The sequence below is a fragment of the Strigops habroptila genome, chromosome 6 (assembly GCF_004027225.2).
Source record: "Strigops habroptila isolate Jane chromosome 6, bStrHab1.2.pri, whole genome shotgun sequence".
NCBI classification, from domain to species: Eukaryota; Metazoa; Chordata; class Aves; order Psittaciformes; family Psittacidae; genus Strigops; species Strigops habroptila.
The window spans coordinates 15,235,447-15,250,018 of record NC_044282.2 but is presented as its reverse complement, the minus strand read 5'-3'; the positions used below and the strand labels follow the sequence as shown (position 1 = coordinate 15,250,018).

Here is a 14,572-nt window from a genome sequence, read left to right as displayed (position 1 = left end):
TGGACTTTCCTCAGAGCTCATCTCATCTCTGATAGCTGATCCACAAGATTCAGTGTATTTGTACCTGTTATATACAGGGAATGAGTAAAATGAATCTTGTTGGAGAAGCTGTAGCTAATCTGAAGAAGTTATTTGAGTGGTTCAGAAGGAGGTTATCAGTTTGCCTTTTGAAAGACAACTCTTCTCAGCCCTCATGGGGTTTTTTTTTCCTCTCATTAGGCTTCTGGAATCTTTCATTTCCATTCAGCTGAAGAAACAGGGACCTCAAGGTAGGATGCTGAACACTTTCACTCAGAGAAGCACTGGGCAGCAGGCTGCAAAACTCTGTAAGTAGGTCAGGAGGCTCCTCAGCATTTTTGAGAGGGACTCTTGGGTTTCGGTGCATTGGCAAAGTGGTAGCTTTGAGTTAGCATTGTACTTACTCTGTGGTTACTTTAGGGAGAAAGGCAAGCCAGTGGCAGGTGTGGAAACCCAGGCAGTGAAGAGGAGGCTAGGACATGGCCAGGGTGTGCAGATCAGGCATGGGGCTGCAGATGGTGGCCCAGCTCCACAGGCAGTGGTGGGAGACTCAAGGGAACCCTCTTCCACTGTGCTGTCTTCCCGTAGTCTCCCATAGGCATGACTGCAATGCTTGTGATGGAGAGGTGCATGGAAAACAGCAGCAGTCTGCAGACACATGGCTAACTAAGGTTGTGGTTGCTCCCAAACTATTTCTCTCCTAGGTACGGAGGTAAATTCTGGCTATAGCCATGTTGATAGGTGCAGAACTGTTCTGGGCTTTTACATATAAGCATCCAATAGTGGTCCTAGCTAGAGACAGACTATGTAAGGAAGGCTCCTTGAATAAATATTTCTAGCAGTTTTATTATTTTAGAAGAAGGTGTGATAGTTAAAAAAAATATTTCTAAGTATACCACAATGGGTATAGATTTTGCCTTTTGCAAATTCCTCTTTATTCGGTGTTTAAAGGTGAGAACATATATCCTGTATTAAACTGCTTGTGACTGTGTATCTTGCTCTGAATACAGGTTAGGCATGGCCTTTAAGAGTTTATCAGACAGTAAAACTCATTCTACTCAAACTCTTAATGGCTATTCTGTTTTTTAAATAGCATAAATTATTTAGTTCAACATACTCATAAGCTTCTTGCCAGCTCAGAATGCAATATGAGTGTATGAGGAAATCACTGCTAGCTGCAGACTCTTTTGAGAAATATTACAGAATTCATGAACAAAATTATACGAAACAGACTTGAATAAAATAATTCTGAATTTATTTACAAGACTGCCTTAACTATCTACTGGGTCTGGCATACTGGTTGAAATCTTTCTTGATGTTTAACTTCCTTAAAGTTTTGGAATTTCATAGTTTAGATATTTGTAGTACTGCATGTAATCTGGAGGGTTTTTAAAAATTATATTAATAGAAAAAATTACAAGTGTTTTGGCTTTGTTAGATTCTCAGTACATGTAAGTCCCACATGATACTAAGGAAAAAAATATTGTCTCATTATAGGATGAAGTCCTGAAACTCAGGAGAGACGTTATTGTTGAATATTGCCATAAGTAAGTATATCTGATACAGACATTTACTATACGTCTAATATACGCTTAACATAGATCTAGTATAGACATTTCCATACAAACACATGTTTTAGATATAAGTCTTGCTCTGAGGGCATCTTTTTCATGTGAATAATATGAATTTAGGGACTTTCTGTTCAAAATATGATGAATATAACTGTAAGCCATTTTGAAAGCTGAGGAAAAGAACATTTTCAGTGGTTTAGTGGGACAATGTTACAGGCAGTACAAGCCATGTTTCTGGAAGAGTAGAAAATATGCCACTTGGCTTTATTATGAGGAGAAAGGATTGATGATGGGATGCTAAATAGAGGCACAGAACACCAATGCTTTTTTGGTATTTCAGCAGAAATACCAGATAAACATAATTGACATCAGTGATAAATTGTAGTGGAAATAATGTGCAGTAGATCAGAGAATGAATGGTTGAGATCTATTGTCCTCTGAATTCAATCTAGTTTATAAGACTACTTGGGAGAAAACAGACCTTCAAACTGAGGCGGACTTGATTTTAGCTTTTTTTATCCTATGTTCATATGTCAATGTTCAGTATTTCACGGATTTTACTCCACTTAAGTTTACATTTCTGGGACCTTTGCCTTGCACACAATATCATGAGGTTGAGCACATATGACAATAAAAAAGAAAAAAAAAGGGAAATGGGCTATTTCTAGTTTACTTTCACTGAGAAACAACCCATACTTTATATACCACCGTAGATTAGTTTATGTATTACCTTTCTACAAGAGTGCGTAGCCTGACATGAAGCCACCTAAGAGCTGTATATTCCACATCCACTCTGTCAAAAGACTGAGCGAGAACCTGGCATGTGACCAGCATCCACGTCTGTCTTGTCCTCATATGCCCAGGTAAGCAGAGGTGCACCCAAGCAGCCCTTGGAAAGGGCATGGCAAGGAGCAAGCTGCAAGTAAGGCAGCGGTTTCATTTTTGCAAATGAGGTAGGTTTGTGTCATGCTGCAGATGCAGACTACCTTTAACCCAGGTACAGCTTATCAAGTGTGTAGGTAAGGCCAGACCGATGGGTCTAGAGGCACCTTGCAGCCAGAGATTGGAGTAGAGTTTCATCACAGCTCAGTGACGATGAAATCTGACCCAGGGTCACACTGTCTAATTCCCAGTTCTGCAATTAACTCGTCGCCTCACTTAGCTCCTTCCTTCTTCTGCTTCCTTATTGTAAGTTATTGTGTTGTAAAATTGTAAGTATTGTAAGTATCAACAGCTACCACAAAGCAGCTGCTGAATTAATTCACAGATATTTCTAAAGCCTTGTAAAGGCATCTGTGTGATGAAAAGTGTTAGATCTCAAATTTACCTTAATTCTTAAATGCCATTTTCACAATTTGCCTCTCATTGGTTGTACATTATCGTACAGAGGAATCATACCTTGTAAATTTTGCTGTAGAAGATGCCAAAGATAGAGGAAGAGATAAGGTTCAACAAAGGTAGAGCTTATCTGGACCGATGACACCCTGCACAATGCTACATATTTTCATTATACCTTTTTAGGCTGAATCAGCGTGTGTCCCAGCGTGCCCTGAGAGGTCAGCTCAATGGGTACCACAATAGCCTCTTAGATGATATCTCTGTCATCAGAGACAAGTATTTCATAATTGGACTATCTCAAGGAAAAAAAGACGAGCAAGACTTTAAGAAAAACCTTGCAGCTGATCCCAAGTTTGTATCATGTTTGCAAGCATGTTCCTGGGGGCCAGAGTCCCCAGTCAGTTCATATTACTAAGTAAAGCTGGGATGTTTGTCCCATGTTTGTAAAAGGAATGATAGACTGAAAGTGCCCTACGCAGTGTGTTCTGCCAGTCTGCAGGCAATTTTTGATGGATGAAGAATGTGCTCAGTCAGAGTCTCCTGCAAAAGCTGGCATATGGAGAAGGAAAACTGGAAATTTGCTTGCTTCTAATCCCAGCACTACATGTAAAGAGAAAATAAATGGATAATTTCATTTTCAGGGTATAAATCCTCTGCTTTAATGATTAAGCCAAGGTAGGGAGCGTTGTTTTACCTTTTACATTTTATTTATTTAAGATTTAAATGAAACCTGTTAATAAGTTGCAGCAATGTGACTTGTTGGAAGCTAGAAAAGGAGAGGAAGAGCACACCACATATGAGCAGATGACCCTTGTATCACCTGCTCCTTTCAGAAGGGACAATTTTTTGTCCATGTCACAAGGATCTCCTTCCGCAAAACTTGTGGCTCACAAGGCAAGCCCTTCTGCTGACTCTGTAAGTCTCTAGGTTGCCCATGTTAGCACCAGCAGACAAATGGTTTTAGATGTGAAAGTAGCCCCCACAGCACACTAGTTTGTCATCTTGTTCCCCAGCAGTAGCGGGGCTCAGCAGCAAACATAGAAAAAACATTTGATAAGGTCAGGCAAAAGCTTTAGTTCTGATAACAAAGGTTGGGAGCATTGTTACAAGCCCAACAAATAAAACATGGTTCAAAGAGATACCTGAGAAAGTGATTGTTGCCCCTTCCCTGTTCTTTAACTGCATGCCAGTGGCAGGCCTGTGGAGCTATACCTGTTTTGGGCTAGCTCTTACCTGGCTAGTAGTAGTTGCTGGGAAGTAAGCCCATCACAGGCCCATGGTACAGGCCGTTTTTCTTCCTTTATCTACCTACTTTGATTAGGTGTTGTCTAAGCTACTGTATTTTGTACTCCCATCTCAGATTCCCTGAGAAACTTTTAAGCTCTGTAGTATTTTGCATATTATCCTAAAAAGTTGTACATGGGCTGCAGAACCTACACTTCTGTAGTTCATGCTATGTGCTACCTACTACTCTTGTGTCAGGGGGATGTTGAGCAAAGAATAAAACCATGGTACGTTTCAGGAGTATCCATCTTGTAACAGAGGAGGTCCAGCAGAGCATTGACTGTTGAGATATTCAACATCCAGATCTGTGAGTCCTAGCATTGTGTGCCCTCATCAGATATTGGCTTGTGCCTTTTGGACCTGTAACTTTTCAACAGCAAGAAAATGTTTCAGTACCTTATAATACTTTATTGAGTTATACTATATGTAATATATATTACACTTCTTAAAAAATGTTAATATAAGCATATTAACTTATACACAGTTGCACATTGTCCTTTTGCACTTTAAAATGAAACATCTGAATCAATGAAACATCCTAAAACATAAGCATGTGTACATATGTAGGCCCTTTTATTTTTCTAAAGTAAAATAAACCCTGAATTTTCCGAGGTTGCCCTTTCTCCTCCTGTGCTTCAACACTGTCCTGGTTTCAGCTGTAACAGTTATGGGTTTTTTCCTTCCTAGTAGCTGGTACAGTGCTGTGTTTTGGCTGAGAACAATGCTGAGCTCCCCCTGCCTTTCTCTTCCCGTGGAGAAAAGCCTTCCTGCTCCTGGTGGCTCCCAGAGGGCTGCCTGCACATTGTCTGTGTCTCTCCAGCAGCCTGCAGCTCAGCCAGACTCGCTTTCATATCACTTGCTATAGCATGCTGCTTTTCTGTGCTTGATGTACAAAGGAAGCAAAGAGCAAATCCTTAGCTGGGGGAGGGAAGCAAATGTGCAGGTGTCTAGAGAGCAGCGAGCATGGGGACCACTGCAGTGTGCCTTTCACACCTGCATCCACTCCCCTGTACGGGCCCACACCAAAACTGGTGTTGGTGCCAGAAAGGGAGCTGCAGGGAGCTGGAGAAAAGGCTTTAATTGAAAATGGCTCCTACCCTTTCATCTCCTCTGAACTTTTTGTCCCCACTTTATCAGTTATTACCAGTCAATGTTTCATTTTCTGTTGTTTAACTGAAGCTAAGAAGCACCTTGCAGACAGCAACTGTCAATTAGTTATGATGAAAGCAGAAATTTAGCTTCCATCTTGCCTGCATTTAGGGGGTTATAGCAGGACATTAATTTAATTGCCGCCTTATCTTCTGAGCTAATCTTGTTGCCTGCATTTGTGGCTGCCAGGTGCTTGGGGGGTGAGCAGGTCCTGCCTTCTCTGTCCCTCCCTCCCTCCTTCCCTCTGAGAAGGTCCTGCAGCTGGGTGGAAGAAACAGTAGATGGGGTGCTGGTGAAGATGGCTAGTTACAGTGGAGGAAATGGAGGGAGGAAAAAATAAGTGGAGAAAGAAGAGAAGGGGAAAGAAAAAAATAAGATGGAATAAAGAAGAAAGGAAGAAAGCAAAGAAGCAGCTCTGGGGAAGGAGCATAAGAAATGAGAATAGTTATAATGAAAAGTTTTCTGCACATGCATGTATATGTATTTCCATAAGCCTAAAATTCATGAACATCAATGGGAAATGTTTGAGAATAGCCCACCTAACTTTAGACACCTGTATCAGACTAAGCTCCCCTGATAATAGGTGCTTCAAAGGGATGACTTGTTTCAGACTCCTGCTTTTGGATGGGATGAGCTGTGTCCTGGAAGTGCCTCTTTCTCTCTCTAGGGACTCAAGGGAGGTGCTCATATTGTCAACATCCACATTTGGTTGAGTGAACCTCCTATCCTTCCTGATTTTGATATGTTTACATTATGCAGAGTCCAGCTGCCGTGGAGTGAAGGGAAGGCTGTGGATACGTCCACCCTTGCTGGCTTACCTAAGCTTTGGCAGGATCCCTTAGAAAAAAGCAGAAGCAGTGGCTACAGCAGAAATGTTATCTTACAGAAGATCGTAAAAGTCTCCCGCAGCAACTGCTGCCTTAAAAGTAAACGTTAGAAGCAGGAAGAGAGAGGAAAAAGCGTGGCTGTGGGTTTTGTGCAGTGGTGCCATCCTGTTCTTCCCTTCCCCCAATCTTTTATTTTTTTCCCAGATTTTGCATATGAAACCAGGTCATAGCTTTTAGCCATATGTGTTTTAAAACTACTAGTCACCCTGTGAGCATGACATAGCATCTCTGGGGTGTTTTGGGAGGTTTCAAGGGGGTTTTCTAAGTAACGTAGAAAATCTGTTTTATTTGGGATCAGACTGTGGTTTAGCTGTTTCTTGGGAAATGGCACTGCAAATTGTTCACGTGTTGCTGGGGTGGGCAGCGCCTCAGCTTACCTGGATGTGGTGGACTGTCTTTATTTTCTCTCTGAAGAAGTTAGGTGCCACATCATAGCAGGGTGACGTAGCGTTGGGACTCCTTTGCAAACATGGCTACTGAGAAGCCATGCTTAACATCCTGTGGTGAGGTGGGGAAGCCTCTGTGGCAGGCTGCCCACAGTCCATGTCTGCCAAAGTCTGTAAAGATGAAGCACATCTGGACAGTGTGTGTGCTTCCGCCTTCAGAAGAAACCCTGGTCATCGTGTTTGCTCTCTCCCTGCTGGTATCGTTTACGGGTTGTGATGTAAAGTGGAGGAAATGGAGAGTGTGAATACTAATCTCACCCTGAAAAGCATCACTTGTGTGGTTTCTTTAGGTACAATTTGTGTTTATCATTCTCGGGCAAAAGTTAGTAGGGCACAGCTGGTTAAACAAACCCTGCCCAAATATAATTTCCATGCTTACAACACAGAGTATTTAACCTTTCATTGCTCCATCCCACCCAAACCAAAGGTCTATTTTCTGCATCCAGGCTTGCTTCTTTTTCAGACAAAAGGAAACAAAAAAATTAAAAACTCTGCAAAACTTACTTCAGAAAGAGCTGAACTGAATCTCCAAGCTGAATTTATATCTCTTCTTTCAGAATGTACTAGCTGCATATTATACTTCATGTATGTGAAGACAAGAAATGGCACATTGTATATAAAAACAGGAAAATACATTATTAATGTAATAAATGTTGAATTTTCATATCTTCTGGCAAAAAAAAGTGGGCTGTCTACTAGTAATTGCACATCGTATTTTAAAATAATGAGACAGACTTAATGCCTGTCTGCTTCTTTGCCCTGCCTGTCTCCTGTTCTAGACAGCAAAAGCACGTTCCCAGGGGAAGAGATCCTAAATGTCCTCAGCACAGCAGCTCATGTCCTTGCTTTCTAAATCAGATTATTAAAGAAAGTTGCTTTCAAGTTTCTCTCAAATTCAGCAGGTTTTGGAGGTCAGACCTTTACCTTGTATTCTACACATCAAAGCTAAATCATGTTATGTATGTCTAAAACACATTTTCTCCAAATCTTAGAGGCAAATCTTATGTTCAAATAACAGTTTTGTCAAACTTCAAAAACATGTCTTTCTGGGAAGTGACAGGCAGAAAGAAGCCTCAAAATGCTAAACGCCTCTCACTTCTCTCAATAACTCAGATCCTTCCATCCTCCATCACTGTCTTTGCTGTCTCCAGATGGATGCACCTTCCTCAACTTGTGGTTCATCCCTCAGCCTACTGAGGTGTTGATCATGTTCAAACCACTTCCAGAGAAGGTCAGTATTTGCTAATGCTAAAAGAGATGTTCTAGGCAGTAAACCACACACATCTTTTCACGTGCACTGCAATTTAGCTTGTCACTAGAGACGGGGAAAGAAGTGGCAGGCTGGGACCTGTATGGCCTCTGACTTACTTCTGCTGAAACAAGGAGAAGAGGGATGTGAGGGAGGAGGTACCCAGGCTGCCCCTGGCAGTGCAGGAGCTGGAGATGGTGCAGTGCAGGGGGTAAGGACTGCGAGGGGAAGGCTGCCTGGCCATGTCTATCTGCTTGGATAGCTATAAACACTGACAAAAGTGATTGTAAGAGACAGTGGGGAAGCAGTTTCTAAAACAGAAGCTGTGACACCAGATAGGACAGTAACAGCTGGGAGTGATATCCTGAGCCTGGACAAAATCCAGTGCTTGACCTTGCTCTGGGAACCCCGGCGCTATCCCAGGAAAGTCTCATTTGGTGCTCAGGAGTGGTTGGTGCCTGGGAAGCAAAAATATTTGCTACTTTGGTGTGTCTGCTTAGGGACGATCATCTGAATGGTTTAATTTGTGAATTTGTCTTGTCTGCAGGCTGCTCTCAGAGCTCTCCACCTAAGCCTAGAAATCGTTGGTGCATTTCACAACGTGGTTTCGTATCTCCTGGCTTCTGCTCAATTAGGAAATTCCCCCAACTGCTTTTGTGCCTTAAACCCAGAGCCTCTGACCCCAGACTGAGGGGGGGCTGACAGGATTGGTAAGTAACAAATGCTGTGTCCTTAAGGTAGATGGATCCAGGTGCAAAAGTGTGTGAAATGCTGATGGTGAAAAAGAGACAAGAGGAGTATGAAGATGAGACTGATGTCAACTGAAGAATAATGATAAAATTCCACCCTTTTTTTTTTTTTACTTTTTTTATGCTCCATTTTACTGGTGGAAGACTCTGTGTTTTGGGAGCATGCCCACCACATCATATATCTGTCACAATCTCACAGAGAAGCAATGTACCTACAGGGCTTGGGAGGTCTGCTCCAGCAGGGAACAGAAAACATGGTCCAAAAATTGCTCTTCCGCCTCTAGCAAGTATCTGTTAAGCCATCTGGTCAGCCCATGTTGATTTTTTCTGTACCAGAGATTAAAAAAGGCAGGCTTGAGTTCCTCCTCTGGTAAATCTTGATTCTCCTTCCAAAGGGTGAAACAGTTGAGGTGTGTGTTGTCCTACATGAACATGGATTTGTGCAGAAATAGTACTGGTTTCCTCAATAGCTTTGACCTGTTGTTTAAGTTAATTTACCAACCTTTCCTTTAGCGAGGTATGTAACTGCTGGCGACTAAGCACCATTTAGGCACCTCTGCTGTCACTGTGCTGGACACTGTTACAAAGAGGCCTTCAGAGGAGTTGCTTGTCCCAAGCTAAAATGTATTCAAAGCGAGTGGGATGAAACCCTCTTTAGAGGTGCCCAAGATTGCAGGAGCCCAATTAAACTTGTTGCCTGATAATTGAGCAACTAAAGTCACATGAGATAATCCTGTCCCAAGTGCTGAAGTGCTCTTAGCATTTGACTTTTCAGCCCCTTCATTATTCCTACAGTAGAGTGAGCTGGAGTTTCAAAACATGGCACATTGTGCATACCTCCTCCTCTGTGGAGGCGTGTGCTGCGTGGCTGGACTGTTTTCATGGCACCTAGAAATGACCACATTTATATATCCGTACATTCGGTGCTGCTCAGATGCAACTCAGGAGTGGAAAGTTTACCCATACAGCTTCCCTTCTGTCCTGGTAGCTTTTAAAAAATGAAAAATTGATTATGGCAATTGGGTAATAATATTAAATTCTTCAAGAACTGGGAAAAATATATCAAAGACTAGCTTTGTCTTTTAATGTTTCCAGATTTTATGTGTTTTTCTTTTTATGTAAGATTTTTATTGTCAGTGCCGAATTTACCTTCTTGAAATTTCATTTTCAAAGGGAAGAAAGGACTCAGTGAATCATAAACACTTGTTACAGCTTGTATTTTAATATTGTGCTTGTGGATGTTCGATGTTGAAGTGGGTTTATCTTCGCCAACAAAAAGCACTGCCTGGTCTGTGGAGTGTGCACATTGTACCATTAAATGCGTAGTAGTGACTCCATTTGTATATGGCTGAGAAAGCTCACGTAAATTAGCATGTTTAATGAGCTTTGAAACAATCAGGAAGACTGAGCTCAGTGATCAGTAAGAAAACATATAACCAGATGTAGGAGGAATATTATGTGCAATGTATTTCAATTTCAGACATATCTAATACATCCCTAGCTGCCACACTTTCAAAATAGACAATATGGACAAAGACGGAACACTCAGTACTCTGCTATCTTTATAACGCATTTTGTACAGACAATTTAACTCCATTGCTCATGACCAAGAGATCTTTTTTGTTGCTGATGCTGAGGAATAATTTCCCTCTCACCCAAACCAGGCCATTTAACTTCTTAAATGATGGCAGCTCCTGCAGCTTGACAGAGAGAACATTGGGTTTCTATAACAGGTGTTTCCAAGTTAAATCACTTCTGCAGTGGCTGTGGCTTGGGTGGCAGTCAAGCCCTGTGAACACAATTCCTACAAACACCAAGTAAGAGCAGGTGCTCTTGTAAGGGTAATGATTTGTAGAGACTCATTGCTTTGAGAAGTTTTTTGCTAAGCTCGAAGGGGATAAAAAAACTTTACAACCTCAGCAGAAAAGTATTCATTAGTTTGCAGAATTGATCCCCAATAGTATTTTATTAAAAACAGTTGGAAAAGTTGTCCTTATCATTCCTCATCAGGTTGTAACTAGTTTAGGTCTTTGGAGTAAGTAGAACCCTATCTGAGCCCTGATTCTGCTCCTGTCAGACAAATCTAATGTTGATATGATAATCAGTAAGATACACCACCATGCTTGTTGGTATTTTATAATAATTTATGTTTTAGTGGGAAAGATTAATAAAAGCATCATTTTGAGTTGCTTGTAATTTTTAATTCCTATGCCTCTTCCTCCCTGACTTTACTACATCCTCATAATTCTCCACCTGCCACAACCTCTTTTCTTAAAACCTGGTTTTGTAGTGTTGAGGGGGATGTAAGCACATTCCTCTTCTTCCTCCCAGGGGAGGGACAAAAAATGAAAGAAGTCTTGAAGTACAAAACTCCTGGAGGGAAAACAAGTTTACAAAACTGAGATACTTCTATGTGCATTTTCTGATATCTTACCTGATAAACTTACTGTTCTTGGGACCCCAGGGAATGAACTTCAAGACATACAGAAAATGATTGACAGCCTCCAGAATCCACTGTATCCCAGAGAAGTGGCCCAGCTGCCAACCATTCACAGAGAAGTGGTCTTTGTACAGTTTGATGCAGCAATTGGGCATCGACTATGGTAGCAATTACAGCCGGTTAGGGATGGGACTGGCACCTTCTGTATAAAGAGACTTTTATTTTTTGTTCACAAAGAAAGAAAAAAATGTATGAAAGATGAATTTGAATTTCATTCATGGTATCTGCTTGAAGATCATGAAATATGCTCTGTAAGTGTAGATATTTTCCTTTCATTAAAAGTGCTCATTTTCCTTTAACTAAAAGTGGTGAGAGTCTTTATATTCTTCATTGAGGGATCTCAACACACCATATTGGAGTACAGCTGTCCTTTTATCTGAACATTATATCACTGTTATGTTGTGATTCATATGTTACTAAATCAGGGAGCTTGGTAGCTGCTACAGAGGTAGACTTATGAGTTAATCTTTTTGTTTTGCTGTGGGATCTGCATTCAATTTTATTTTTTCCTCTATAACAGAATGCTTAATATGGGACTTACCTGCTTATACTGAGATCTAGGTTTACCATCCTGTAAAATGTTATTTACCCTATCATCACAGAAACCCAACTAAGATGTACTTTTCAGATCTTACTAAAAAGTAACTTGTCTTTCTTTTCTCACCCGCTCTCCTCCCATATATTGTCTGCCATTAATGGTCACAGAGTGGTTTGACTGTACTCAGCAAAATAACCTTGGCAGAACCAAAACAAGGGCAGGACATGCAAAAGTAAAAGAAATTTCAACTGTCTTCCCCTATGTAGATGCCGGGTGGTGGCATGATGCAAGACTGGATTTGCAGGTGTAGCTTGTGTGGGGCAGGCAGGCCATACAGTCCACCAGAAGAGAAACAGCTCCTGGGCTTGCTTTTGGGTAACATGCAGGACCAAGTTCAAAATGCTGCAGTTGGAGAACTGTTCTATAAGAGCAGCTATGATGTGTTTGCATAAAACATCCCTGAAGGAACAGTGAAAGCCAAATAAATATCACCATAGCTGAGCTCAGCTTCAAAATGAAAAACTACATAAAAAGAATACTTGCTGAAAAAAAACCCCAGAAGGATTAGCTAGGGGAGTTAAATCCTTGCAGATGGCATGGAGACTCTTTGGAGGCATACTGGAGGCACTCAAGAAATGCATACCACATGTGAAGAAAAACTTAAGAAAGGATAAGAGGATGCTGGCGTGGCTAAACAGCAGGATTAAATAGATTATCAAAGCAAGAAGGCATCCTTCAAAAAGCTGAACTTTCATTCAAATGAAAAAACAGAAAGGACTATAAACTGTGACAGGATAAATGTAAAAGGATTCAGACAGCCCGGCAAAGATTCTGCGGAACAATTTTGCTGAAGGCTTCAAGACTAATAATAAATCTTTTTTCAAATATACCAGGAGCAGAAAACCTGCCAGAGAGTCCGAGGGGCCAGTAGGTGATGAAGAGTGTTCAGTGAAGATAAGCCAATAGCACACTTTTTAAAAAATTATTTGTTTATTTCTGCATTCCCTGTGGAAGAACTTGACGAGGTTCCCACACCAAAACCTTTCATTATGGGAGACGCGTCAGAGGAGTTGCTGCAAGTGGAAGTGTTGCCAGGGAAAGTTATGGGACAAGCAGACTGAAATGAAGATGAACAAGTTGCCAAGGCCAGACAATGTGTGAGAATTCTGAAAGAACTCAAGGATTTACATTTATTTGTTTATTTATTGTTAAAAGAAGCCAAAGTACTAGCTATGGTGTGCAGCTTCTTGCCTACACTGCCTTCATATCCGAAGACTGAAGTGGCTGGTGCACTGCCAGTTGTAAAAAAGGATTGTAAGTGTGATCTGGCTAATCATAGGCTGATAAATCTGATATCCATAGTGTTTCAAACTAGCAGAAACTGTAATGCAGTGGATGCATGGACAAATGTTATGTATTTGGGAAGAGACAACACTGCTTTTGGGAAGTGCAGCCCTGCCTTAAAAATGTATTGGTCTTCTCTGAAGGTGTTAAGAAACATGGATAAAGGGTTGGTACAGTTTGTCTGAATACCCTGAAAGCTTTAATAGCCTCAACAGAGGCTCTTAAGCAGTCTGATCCGCCACTGAGTATGTGAGGAGGTTTACATCTGTAAATAATTTGTTGGTATTTAGGAAGGAGAAGGCTGTAAATGGTCAACTTTTGCAGTGGATAAGGAAGATTCCCAGTGGCTTCCCACAGGAGTTTAGTTTTTCTCCTGTGCTGTTCAGGTGCTCATTGGTGACATTGAAAAGGGACTGAAGATGAGGTGGTACTGTGTGTACGTAATACTGTGACACCCAGATATCCAGAGTAGGAGTGGCTGGAGGACGACCTTACAAAACAGAGTGACTGCAAAACAGCAGATGGAGTTCAGCATGTTGGTAATATGATGCACCTGGGGAAGGAGAACACACAGACAATCCCAATGTATAAAATGACAGCCTCTAACGTGGCTGGTATCATGCAGTAATGAAACCTCAGAGTAATGACAGATAATTCTGTCAAAATTTCAGCTCAGTAGTGATCCAAAAAGACCCCAACAAACAAACAAACAAAAGGAAAAAAAAAAAAGGCAAATTGATTCCTTTTAGGAGAGCAAAAATAAGACCACCACTAAAATACTGACTAAATCTGTGTTGATGAGCCTATGCAGTTCTGATCCCCACCTGAGGAAGGACAGAGAACACGGAAAGGTTCCCAAAGGAGCCATGTGGATGATGAAAGGTTGCTGTGCAGAATAAGTAGTACAGCTGGGAGAGAGCTCTGTAAAACTGTCAGTCAAAGGTAGGCAATAAACAGGCTCACAGTCTTTCCCATCGTAAGGTGCATCCCAGATGAACAGCAGGTAGGTGCTTCTGAACAACAAAATAAAGGTGGTTCTTGCACATAGCTTCTAATTAGGCTGTGGGATTTCTTGGTGCAGGATTCAGTAGGTGGCGAAAGTTTATGGGGCTCGGAGGGAGACTGCACAGGCTCATAAATGACAAATCTACTGATGGTTATTAAACATTTAGCAAACCCTTCTGACTGAGGAAATGCCTGAGTTACAAATCCCTGGAGACCGTGAGAATATCAGTGGGAAATATCAGCATATGCTTGTTCTGGAGATTTTTGTAATCTTCTCATGAATCCACTTTTGATCATTGTGGGAGAAAGGACACTGAGCTGGATGGACCTTTGCTCTGACTCGGTATGACCACTCTGGTGCTATCCAGTAGAGTTGTGATTGTACACATTTGTAGACTAAAGATTATTCTGGAGACTCACAAGAAGGTGAAACTACTATGTGGTTTTATTTCTATTTTTTCCTGATTAAAATACTGTGAAGGCAGTTGGTAAGG

The 14,572-nt window shown here is 41.3% G+C and overlaps 1 long non-coding RNA gene across 2 annotated transcripts; it reads left to right on the top strand.

Annotated features, from left to right (window-relative positions):
- The first annotated feature begins 257 nt into the window (after window positions 1–257).
- On the top strand, window positions 258–11,486 carry LOC115609644. Of its 2 annotated transcripts, none has more exons than XR_003991933.1 (5): window positions 258–326; window positions 1,516–1,565; window positions 7,845–7,924; window positions 8,490–8,652; window positions 11,156–11,486. It is a non-coding gene; the product is annotated as an uncharacterized LOC115609644 (long non-coding RNA). The 2 variants fall into 2 exon arrangements; XR_003991932.1 differs by having other exon boundaries at window positions 7,807–7,924.
- Window positions 11,487–14,572: the final 3,086 nt, after the last annotated feature.